Source organism: Rosa rugosa, chromosome 7 (genome assembly GCF_958449725.1).
Source record: "Rosa rugosa chromosome 7, drRosRugo1.1, whole genome shotgun sequence".
In the NCBI taxonomy this organism is placed as follows: domain Eukaryota; kingdom Viridiplantae; phylum Streptophyta; class Magnoliopsida; order Rosales; family Rosaceae; genus Rosa; species Rosa rugosa.
Window position 1 is genome coordinate 12,412,800 of NC_084826.1, and position 11,958 is coordinate 12,424,757.

General features: G+C 37.1%; 2 long non-coding RNA genes across 5 annotated transcripts; both read left to right on the forward strand.

Annotated features, from left to right (window-relative positions):
• The first annotated feature begins 4,035 nt into the window (after positions 1-4,035).
• Positions 4,036-7,111, forward strand: LOC133720179 (uncharacterized). The gene is made up of 2 exons (XR_009851721.1): positions 4,036-4,205; positions 6,748-7,111. It is a non-coding gene; the product is annotated as an uncharacterized LOC133720179 (long non-coding RNA).
• An 832-nt stretch (positions 7,112-7,943) lies between these two features.
• On the forward strand, positions 7,944-11,449 carry LOC133720973 (uncharacterized). 4 transcript variants are annotated; one of them, XR_009852025.1, is made up of 6 exons: positions 7,948-8,806; positions 8,899-8,933; positions 9,017-9,119; positions 10,479-10,518; positions 10,976-11,063; positions 11,348-11,449. It is a non-coding gene; the product is annotated as an uncharacterized LOC133720973 (long non-coding RNA). The 4 variants fall into 4 exon arrangements; XR_009852026.1 differs by having other exon boundaries at positions 7,944-8,806; positions 10,479-11,063; positions 11,381-11,448; XR_009852024.1 differs by having other exon boundaries at positions 7,946-8,806; positions 10,479-11,063.
• The last annotated feature ends 509 nt before the right edge of the window (positions 11,450-11,958 follow it).

Sequence of the window (11,958 nt, forward strand, 5' to 3'; positions counted from 1 at the left end):
TCTCTGCATTTGTTTCAGCTACGAGTCATCGCCATCAAAACAACCTCATGTGCAGCTTTTTATTAATTGCAGACTTTACTGCCATTCATTATAGAACTAGTTTTTCTGTGTCTTGGAGTTATCAAGGAACACTTTCCATGGATTCTTTTGGGTGTTTCTGCTTTTTGGCCATATGGGACTTGGATTAGTATAATACACCATTGGATACTCTGACCAACCTTTTTCATTTGCATGAAGGGTTGAAGCTAATATGATATTAGGGTTTGAGGAGACCCATTTCTTGATTTCCTCATGTAATATACATGTTACTTGGTGGTGGTGTTGTCTTATTGGATACTGCATCATAAATTTGGATCGAAAGAGGAACTCAAATTCAATGTGACACTTTTATTTTTTATGGTGGATTTCAAATATTGTGATAAAGTAGGTACTTTGCAAGGGTCTTACATACACACTTAAGAATACTCTTTTTTATAGTAATTTCATGACTCGCATATGAAAGTCTCACACGGACATATGAGATTATACTATATTTGAGCGAACACAAGAATTAACTTTTCAATCATAAACTCAACAAAACAAGCTCATTTGACAATCACCTATTTGGAGTGGTGGATCCATGAAGTGGTGAAGTGTCAGCTAATTCTCAAATTTTTTTCCCCCTTGTCATAATTAGTTAACGGTCTCAAATACACAACTAAATTTCCTAAAGCCTAAAGACAACCATGCGTTGTATATGACTTGAAGTTTTCTCAAAAGTTTATGTATCTCACTCTCCGAAAACCTTGAAGTGGTGCAAGTGAAACTTCGACTTTTAAAAGCTGAGTGCTCATTATAAGCTCTATGTTTTTTTTTTTTATCAAGAAGAAATTTCATTAATAATGAACTGGATACAATGAGTTTTGGCATCATCTCATACACAGAAATGGCCATTGGACTTCACACTAGAACTCAAACATGACTGACTAACGGAGCCAAACAAGCCCCGACTCAACTACAGACTTAACTTGCACTACAATTAAAAGGCAAAGACAATAGGCGCAGACACACAACTTTGTCAACACTAACTCGCCACCCAGAGTCCTCCTGACCTGCCTTTGATCGACCAAGTCTACACTAGTTGTGACTTCGAACCCGACCAAACAGAAATGCTAGACCGTCAGACCTGAGACTAAATTAAACCTAAGACCATTGCCACCTTAATGTCAACACCATCAATCCATAAATGCTCCAAATCGCCATCACCTCCGACTCGAGATCAGACAGGAACAATCCCACAAGAAGGCCAAGGATGATTGTCTATGCTAGTATGCCACCGCCAGACATTTTCGCCACCGCTGCTGACCTAACTCCAGAACAGGAACGACCTCTAGACCGCTGAATAGAAGATTGTCTATGCCAAAATTGCAGTGCACCCGACCCAACAGCTAAAACTTAAAACAAAACCTAGAAAATAACTTATTGCTGAAAAACAAACCAAAAGAAACTAAACCCTAATTTAACATGCAATAAAACAAAAATTAAAATTAAAACATTTTGGGACCTGAGCCCAAACTCCATCTAGCCCAAGCAACAAAGCCCGAGCCCAGAACACAAGCGCAGTCGGCCTCCATTCTTCACGCCCAGCCCAAGATCTCGCCTGCACCACCACGCCCACCACTCTGCCATCGACGTCAGGTCTCCACCACCGCAGCTCTGACATCGCCGTCGGACCACCACAGGAGGACACCCTCCAACTCCACGATCCCATCCCTACGCAGCCTGGATCCAGATCGGGGATCCAGACCCGAGAGGAAACATGCCCAAACACCGCCCCTCTCCATCCCTCCACCCACTCGTGGTAGCACCGCTGGATATGGAAGTCCACCATAAGCGCGCCCAGACGCTCGAGCCCCATGCCGGATCTGCACAGAAAAGCGACGTCAAAACGCCCAGTTCTAACTCTTCGCCAACCATCCTGCCAAAACCTCAAGCGCGCCAACCCCTTCTCTGCAGACACTTGGACCTTTGCTTGGCGACGTGTAATTTACAAAAAATAGGTCGGAATACAAAAACAATCTAATATTAGTTCAAGTTAAAGTGTTAAACGGTTATTTGTGAATTTACCTAGATGTAGCTTACCACATTGATAAATCCAATAATCAATAATGGTATCGAGAAGTCTTTTTGCAACATTTTCAAATAAATGAAGAGGAACCTTCTTTCTTTTGACTTAACACATGGGAGAGAATACCAAAATCTTATATTGCTCTATCATTCTGCGGTATATGCTTCCAAATATTGCTTCAGATTGTCGCAGACTTTATTGGACCTATATACACAATTCATAGAACATTGGATTCATAAAGCCCAATAAACCAAGATGTTCATTTGTAATTTACTTGATGATGGGGACTTCTCAATAGATTATTTTACCAGCATAGTCAACTATGAAATATTTCATTTGTAGGAATTCAAAATAATTTTTTTTCTTTTAAAAAAAATATATATAAAAAAAGAAAAGAAAAGAAAAAACACTCTAAAGATGTAATGTAATTGTCATCGAGCTCCTCCGAACCAACCTGATTCTTTTTGAGGTTCTCCTTGAGTTTCCTTCTACACGTATCAAGTCCGTATCGATTTTCATATACTCGATGCATTTTGTGAGGTTCTAAAAGTTCCTTCTTGTCATTTCATAGAGGTGTTGATAGGTTTTGCTTCTATGGCCGGTGGTGGATCGTCTTTCACTTGGTTTTAGTATCCATCTTCCTGAGTTGGAAACCTTGGCCATTCCTGATCATTAGTCGATCACCGGAGCTTGGTGGTGTGGCTCTCCTTCCAATGTCTAGGTCCTAGTCTCCTAGACATGGTGCTGCTTGGTTGGAGTTACTGATTCCGATTTTCGGCTACTAGCCTTTTTATTGATAGGTGAGATGACACATGATGTTTCAGCGAATTCAAAGTTTTCTTATAACTTCGATTTTAAGATATGTTATTGCTATACTGCTGCATTACCGAGCAATTGAAATTACTTATGCAGTATCTATTTAGTCATCCTCTACAAATAATGTGACATCATGTGTAATATTCAGTCTTGATATGTTGTTGGAGTACCACCCATGCATCAACACAGGATCAAAAATAAGTTTTTCAACCAACAATGGGTACAACATGGACCGATGCATCCTAGACTCCTAGTCTTTATAAACCTTGCCAAGTAACGGTCATTAAAGCCATTAGGACTCACACCTTGTAAATCCAACGCCTCACAACATCAAGCAAACCGAAAGCTCTTACCATCAAAATTAACGTTCATGGATCGGTGACATAGAAGCTATCTTGAGTTGTACTGATGTGTACCAATTTTAGAATAAATTTTTTGTTTGATAAAGAAGACTTTAATCTTACGGACATCATTCGTTATTACATGTTATGAACTAACCACCTGTCTAGTTAAAGTCAAAAATCATATTTAACATAAATTAAGCTGACAAAGAAGATGCCCTAATTTTCCTTAGTTTAAATTAGGGGAGTGAAATTCACACTCACTATTTTATAATCCACATTCCATGTTTATTTTTTTAGTAATAATTAATTTTATTTTTAGTAACTTAGTTTTGTCTTTTTATAATAATTTCAATCAAAAATAGAGAGAAAAAATGTACATTGTAAAATGAGGAGTGTGAATTTTATTTTCTTTAAGTGACAGATACTAAATATGCAACACAGAATGAGATGCCCATCCTCTCCGGGCATGACATAGCTGTTGTTGATGTTGGACCCAACAAGACGCCCCACGACATACTAACACACTAACCTAACTTTTATGATCACGTGGTCTTCATAAACACACCAATCTATTATACTTGAAATAATCTAGCCATAAAATGTGGTCTACATTTGGCACCACAACTAATTAGCCTCACAAAATTAGTGATTGACTGTGTCTAATGCCTATTCTCTTGTGACTTGCTAAAAATACTAAACATATCATGCCTAATTTTCTGGAAATAAATTTTAGAAAGTGGAAAACACTTTCCTATAAATTGAGGAAAATTGGGATATCCTCACTCGCATCACTTGAAATAAGATTGCCAAATTGTTGGAGGTCTGATTCTACTACCAATAACAACAGATCTCCCCTCGAAGTTTTTCAAAGATGGCAAAATCTGTTGGCTCTACCACAGGTGTTCTTGTGGTTGCTTTCCTTCTGATTGCTTCATTTGGTGAGGAAACCAACATTATTTATCAAATTTCAATTGATCCCTAGTGTTGCTATTCCTTTTTCATATTTTTGGATATGCCTATTTGTTCATATTGGTCTTGATTTTTAATTGAATATGTGTAATTATTACACATCTAAGGGTTCGCCTAATGTTAGTTCTTCTTAACTAGATAAGAGTATCTTTAGCAATGCCAGCTATATTTTAGTCAAATTTTAACTAAAGTAGCTAAAAAGTTAGTTTGGCTAGCTTAAAAAGTTAAAATACTTCTACATCAGTTCTCTCTATTTTAGCTAGTTTTGAATTTATATTATTTTTTGAATGAAGATTAAATAGTTTAAATGTATTTATATATTACATAAAATAACCAAAAATGAATGTTTTAAATTATAGAGAGCCTCATCTCGCTCTCTATATTTAGGAGCGAGATAGCTAAAATTTAAAATGGAAAGCCACTTAGGAGTCTGGTGCATCTGTTAAAAACGATAAAAAGCTAAATATGCTCTCCAAAACAACTAAGAGGTCAAGATAGAGAGTCTGCTAAAAATACTCTCCAAGTGAATGAATAGATATCGTAAACACCAATAAATAAAGAAGCATACAACTATAGAAGTCAAAATCCTCTTTTGTACGTAAGAAATGTCAGTTGGGAGGGTTGAATGGGTATTAGAATACCAGTGTCGTCCGCATCCCTGCCCTAGTTCGTCCAATATATTGAGGATCTTTCATCCCCATAACTGTTGGGGATCATGAAATTAAAACCAAAACATCATAGCGGGTGAGTTGGAATTATGTTTTTTGAGTGGTGTATAACCAACAACTACAGTACTACACATACCTGAATGACTACAAACGCCGTAGAATTGGAATTATTTCATTCTTTCCAGTCATAATTCTTTACTTAGAATTCAAATTTAATTACATGAGTTATGTTTAATTGCAGATATGACAGTTTGATTGCTCATAAGTCATAACTAAAGACTCCTTGACATGAGTAACTATGGATCATATTGCAAAGGGATCTTGACCAAATGCACCAAAATTGGCCAAATTTATCTCACTTACCCCAGCAACAGATTTTTATTCCCACTAACCCAATTTAAGGAGAAATGACAAATTTACCCTCAGCCTAATTAAATAATTACACAGATGCCACTCAACTCCTCTCTCTCCATCACCGACGCCATCTCTCTCTTTCTCTCTCTCTCTCCTTTCTTTCACCGGTGACGGTAGTGTAGGGTTGAAGATCAAATCTCTACACGAAGCTTCGTTCTAGCCTCTGGCTCAAGTAAGCAATTCTAATCCGATCAGCTTTGAAACCAAAAAGGCAAAAAAGCCTAAACGCCCAAATCGGAGAAGAATGGCTGAGTCGTCGAGCAGTGGTCTCACGTTCAAGCTCCACCCTCTGGTCATGATCAACATCTCCGACCACTACTCCAGGGTCAAGTCTCAGATGAACCCTCCCATCGCCGCCCACAACGCCACCTCAACAACCAACAAACACGGCTCCGAAGCCGTCGAAGACGAGCATCGATCTTGTTCTAGCACGACATAGGGACGTCGGTGCTGTTCAAGGTGCTATCGGCGTTCGCCGCACCGGAATCGTCCGATCAGACTGGTGAGCAACTCGAACGAAGGAACGGCGAAACACTTTGAGTACTTGTTCTACGTGGACTTCAAGGCGTCAATGGCGGAGGTTAGGGCACAGAATACATTGGCGGAGGTCCTCCCGCCCACCGCGTCGGGTCAGTCTCCACCGCCTCCACTCAAAAGCGGGTTCGGATCTTTCGAGATGAAATTCCGGCCATTTTGAGTATGGGCTAATTTTTTTTTTTTTTTTTTTTTGAAAAGTTTGAGTTGAGTCTTAAATAATGGGTGGGGATTGAATGCACGTTGTTGTTTTTGTGGACATGTTTCATTTTAGGGCTTTGTTTTTTTTATTGCAGTTCCTCATTTTGTTGTCATTTTTTTTTGGTAAAATGAGGGCAGAAGGAAAGAAAAAAGAAAAAAATAAGTCTATTGCTCTATTGGGGGGCAATAGGCATCTATTGGGGGCAATAGACATCTATTGGGGGCCAATATACCTCTATTGCCCCTCCATTGGGGAGCAATAGATGTTTATTGGGGTAATAAACATGTCCGGCAACCGGTGACGGGAATCCGGCCAAAGTTGGTCGGAATCTGGCGACCGGTGACCGGCTCCGGCGAAGTCTCCAATGGTCTCTCTCTCTCTCTAAGTAACAAAGGGGTGAAGATAAAATAGTATTAAAAAAAAAACTTAATGGGATATTAGGGAAGACCTCCTTAGAGTGTTTTGGGTAAGAGAGAATTAAAAAAACTTAATGGGATAAGTGGGAAAAAAATCTCTAGAAATGGGGTAAATGGACAAAAACCCTATTGCAAATTAGTGTTAATTTTTTCTTGAATATTACAGAAACTTGTGACAAGTATGACATTGATAATGTTCAAAATGAAAGCATACCAACAAAGAAAATACTTATGTTACATTATTGTGATAGGTCATTAATTTATTATTATCTTTCAGCAACGACAATGGTTGAAGGAAAAAGCAAAAGCTGTAAGAAGCCGAGCGAATCCTTTACGACCCCATGCAACAATCACCCAGAATGCGATAAAAAATGCAGAGAAGTAGAGAAAGCACAGTCAGGTGGTCTTTGCCGAAAAGAAGGGGAAGTGAAAAAGTGTTTCTGCTATATGTGCTAAAATTTTGGCTGAATATTCACATCTAGCCTTTTAATTTTAGTTTTCTAATGTAAATACTGTGGTTTGCTACTGAAACTACAAGAACTAAGGATATAACTTGGAAATGTGACACCAAGTTTTTTTTATTTTTTTTATTTATTTTTAATAGATTTCTTGTGGAGAATAAACGATAGCTTTATTATCAAGCTGGTACCATTTCAAGGAACTTGTCACATAGTGACTCAATTAAAATGATTTCTCCACTTTCTCAAAAAAAAAAAAAAAGATTTCTCCACATATAACACTAGATTTACATTAGCTTGACCGCTCAAGATCACAATTTTTTTTTTTACTGAGTACAAAATATAATAAAAATCATATTAACCTTCATACTCAAATTTAACACTAGATTTACATTAGCTTCACATATAACACTAGATTTACATTAGCTTGACCGCTCAAGTACTGCAACTTTTCTTAGGCGCAACGACCTTGAAACCCCGTAGTAGTAACTATCATTAGATCCAATATTAGATCGACAAACAAACACTCTTAGGTGGAAGCGAATCTAGAGAAGGAATCATATCAACGGCCAACGTTAACGTTAACGTTGACCGTTGATATGATTCCTTCTCTAGATTAGCCACCAACAGAGTAGGAACAGGTCGTTGAGAGAAGGAGAAATATTTTGCTAGCGAACGGAGAAGTGCAGTGCCTTGCAACGCCGAAGAAATATTCTAATGCAGAATGTCGACGGAGAGGTGACTAGCTGGCGATGTTGAGCAACCCTAGCCTATTGACACCATCAAAATACAGACTTCTGTTATCTGAACTAATCGATGTTCCCACAAAAAAGTGAAAGCAGCATAGTGCAAAAATCTATTGTGAAAGTATTGTTGTGTCATCCAAGTTTGGAATATGCTGGAATTGTACAAATTCAATTTATACGCATAAAATAGCGTAAATATATACAAACATGTATTGATACAAATTCACATAAGATAGAGGCATCAAAATTTACTATCTTCTAATTCTGAGTTCACTGTTCATCGGCTTATGAACAGTGACGGCTCGAGCCGAGTCGGTTATGGGTCAAAAGACCGTGTTGTCCCTGCTTCATCTCTCTTGCCCGACACCTGTGTATCGTTTCAAAGCTTTCGTGTCTTTGTTCTTCGCTTCACACAGTTTGTGTTTCTCTTGCTTTGACATCTGGGCTGCTGCTCAGTGCTATCGTGTCTATGATAGCTCACTCGACCGAGAGGTAGATAGACAGAGAGCTTCAGTTTGAGAGAGAAATAGCGCGAGAGAGAGCTCCAGACTGTGTTCTATCTATCTAGGGACAGAGAGAGAGTTTCAGACTGAAGAAGAGGGAGACGGGAAGAAGTTGATGGTCGATTTGAACAGAAATTGAGTGAACTGATCATCCCACGTATTCTACGATGGGTTCGAATTTGTTTGGTTTTCTATTTTGTTGGTTTCTCAGTGTTTCTATCATCATACATCACCGTTTTGGGTTTTTCCTGTTCAACAACCGATCTAGGTAGTTTTCAATTAACGTGGGTTTGGATTTTGTGGTTTTCTTTTTAACAAAAGTAAGAGAAGAGTTGGCTTTCTTTTCTTGGTAGGATTTGGATGTTCTTCGGTTATACGGTGGCTTCCTCGATTTCATGCGGTTTAGCTTTGTTTCGTAGCCTGGGTTTTAAATTTTCAATGGTCTGACTGTTTCTCTTTCTTGCTTTGTTTCTTTTTGTTTTGTATACAGTGCTTTGCATTTTGAGAATGTCGAGTTTATGACGAGAAGATGAGGTTTTGGTGATGGAGGAGTTTTTGGGTTGTTGGCTTAACTTCGAGGCTGCGGTGTGTTCAGAAAGGCAGGGGAGCTGCTGTTTCTGATCTTTGAGGTGTGGCTTCAAACATGCAATCTGGGTATTTGATTTTTGTTTTTTTTTTTCCTTCTGATTTCTCATGCATTGGTTTGTTGTCTTTGTTGTAGTTGGGTTTTGATGAGGAAGCAGAACATGAATTTGGGTATTTGATTTTCCATTCGTTTTGTTTTTCCCTTTGGTTTCTTCTGATTTCTTATCCATTAGTTTCTTTGGTTTTCATTGTAGTGGTTTGACGTTGTTCTGCATCTGCTTGGGAAGAGTTCGTCTTTGAGTTTTGGATAATAGGATTTCGAATAGTGACAAGCAGAGAGGATATTTAGTTTTTGGGGTAAGTTGAGGATTTTGGTATTGATTATTTTGATATTTATGCTATCTCACCAGATGCACACACACTTGATGGAAGTACACATAAAGGGTAATTACTAATTTGAATGTTGGCTTCTGCTTTGTTCATTTTTTTTATTGGTCAATAACAATCAGTTAGGAACATTTAGTTTTCTTCTGAATCTTGATGTTGGATATGAACAGAAAGAAAGAAGAAGAAAAGCTATGTCTGGGAGTTAGATCCTTTTCAGTTTTCAAACACTGCCTCTCCATGACTTAATAAGCAATTGTATGTAGAGGCAATCATAAAAAGATCCGCCAAGTCCTGAAAACTAGAGTCGATGTGTGGTACCTTTTCTTTTAGTTCTTGCTAATAGTTACTAACTGTTATTAACATTTATTCCAACTAATTCAGACCTGAGTAAATACATTTGCTTAAAAAAGCAAAGTTCTGTTTTCGATCTATGTTTTTGTGATTATACGTAGTAATAAGAATAAACAAAACTGCTTGCAGTGTTTGGTGGTACAAAATCAGAAAGTATTGGGGATAATACTTTTTGATTTATTGAACTTTTGTCATGATTGAGTTGCATGTTATGATGTTGTTTATAACCTCTACCTCTGGATTTCATAAAAGCTGAAAAATGATCTGGTTTTCATCTTTTGGTTTTAATGGTTTTCACACTTTACTGATATTGTATGCTTTTGATATGAAGTTACAACCTCCCACTTTATTCCCATGTTTGTAAATTTTTTTTATTTTTTTTTGGTTGTGGAATGGAGAATTTGTATATTACTGCATTCACTATAAAGGATGAGCAAATGGGAAGCAGGTCAAGACTCTGTCGGGAATGCCTCGATTTGGGGTATAACGTCAGAGCATTGATTTAGTTGTTTAGTTTCGAAGCCTTAGCTGAAAGATAACCAAATTGGGATAACAATGAAAAATTGTGTATCATTACTCTTCTCTTCAGCTTTATGTTTTGTGTTGCTGTTCTTTCTTTCTAGGCTTTGAAGTGACTTAGCTTCTCAGGTGTGTACCTTTTCATAGGTTTCTCTCTCTTTATGTGAATATGGTTTTTTTCTTCTTACTGCCTATATACTTCAATCAAACCTTTTGGTTGCTGGTTTCATCTGAACCTTGATTTCAGTTTTTTTTTTTTTTTTTAATACTCAATTGGTGGATTGATATTTTTTTAATCAATATGAACGTGCTGATATATTTTCCAGCTCTTGGTTAGATGTATAGATAGGCTATGAAGTTCTGCTGTCTTGGATGGTCTTTGATATGATCATTTCATAATATGCAATTATGCATGTCGAATGTACAATCTCTAATGTGCTGCTACTTTTTTTCCTTCAGGTTGCTGCTGGGTTCTGAAGACAAGTGGCTCAAACGTATTGTAGGTTTTAATGTCGGACGTTAAACTAATAGCCGAAACATTCGGATTTTAAAATTAAAGCAAAGTTGAACCCTTTATTGTTAGGTTTTAATGGAAACTCACGCCCTTTGAGGTGCATATCAGACAAAAGCAATTTGATCACAATCATAAAAGCAAAGTTAATCTACATCTACCATTCACTCCAAAATTGCTGCAACTAAAAAGTAGTAATGCCCTTGGTTTTAATTTCTTTTTAGTTTAGGGGCTGTTCCTTTTTTGTGTTCTATAGAGATTAGAGACCTGATATTCTTATTTGTTAGCCTTTGTCTTTTGTTAGTTCTGTTTCTGTTGAACCTTTTTTATCTGTTGTGGAAATTGCAGTGCAGCTGTTTCATGATGCATGGAAATTTGGTTTTGAAACTGAAAGTTCAGTTTTTTCTGTTTTTGTTTTTATGCAAAAACCTTTCTATTGTTGCAGCCATAAGCATTAGAGGTATTCTCGAGCAAGAAATAGTAAAGGTTGCAGCTATGATCCTCCATATGACCTTAAACAGGGCTTACTGAAGGTAACATGCAATTATGTTTTCTCTATCTTTGCTTTTCTTTTTGAGGAAAGGATTGAGATCAGTTTTAGTTGTCACCACTTCTCACTTAGTTCTCACTATCCCTTAAGGGAGTATTCATTGTCAATGAAGCTTACTATTTCCGATTTGGTTTCATAATCTGATGTGCATTGTTGCTATTTGACACGCATTACTTTATTGTATTTTGAGTATTGTATCTGCAGCTTCAGTCATTTCACCTTGCATCTGTTACATCATTATTCATTTATTTTTGCTCTTCTTACTAGATGTTATTTGAGGAGATGAATTCTTGGTTTCAGACTTGGCATCTCATTACTCATTTGCAAACTCCTAGCAAGCACAAAAAGTTTTATCTTTCTCAGGCAAGTCCTCCTTATCTCATACGTTTCTTCTATATATGTCTATGCATAAATTTGAGCTTCTGATCAATCAGTGATTGAATTTCTCTTTGTTTGGTTATGATTTGAAAGAAATTTCCCATTTTACTAATAGATATTGTTCACTAATGCAGATTATTATTATTATTATTATTTTTCATTCTTAGTTTTGTAATTCATTCTTTGTTCTTTTTTATCTTGAACAGCCCAGCAACTGGTTGGTTTAACGTTTATTTTACGAATTGGTTCTCTTAGTGGGAATGTAATGACTGAAGCAGAATTTGGTCATTGATCCATAAATTAAAAAACCCAGATTGATGCTCTGCAATCTGGAGGTGTAAAATGAACTATTGTAACTGTGCATCAGCTTGCTGTGGTTTAAAGATGACTTTGTTAGTCAGAATATTGTTAATTGTAAAATTAACTATCGTATCTGTGCATTAGCTTACTGTGGTGAGTAAGTAGATCACTGTATTTTGGAGAAGCTGTTTTAATAGCAT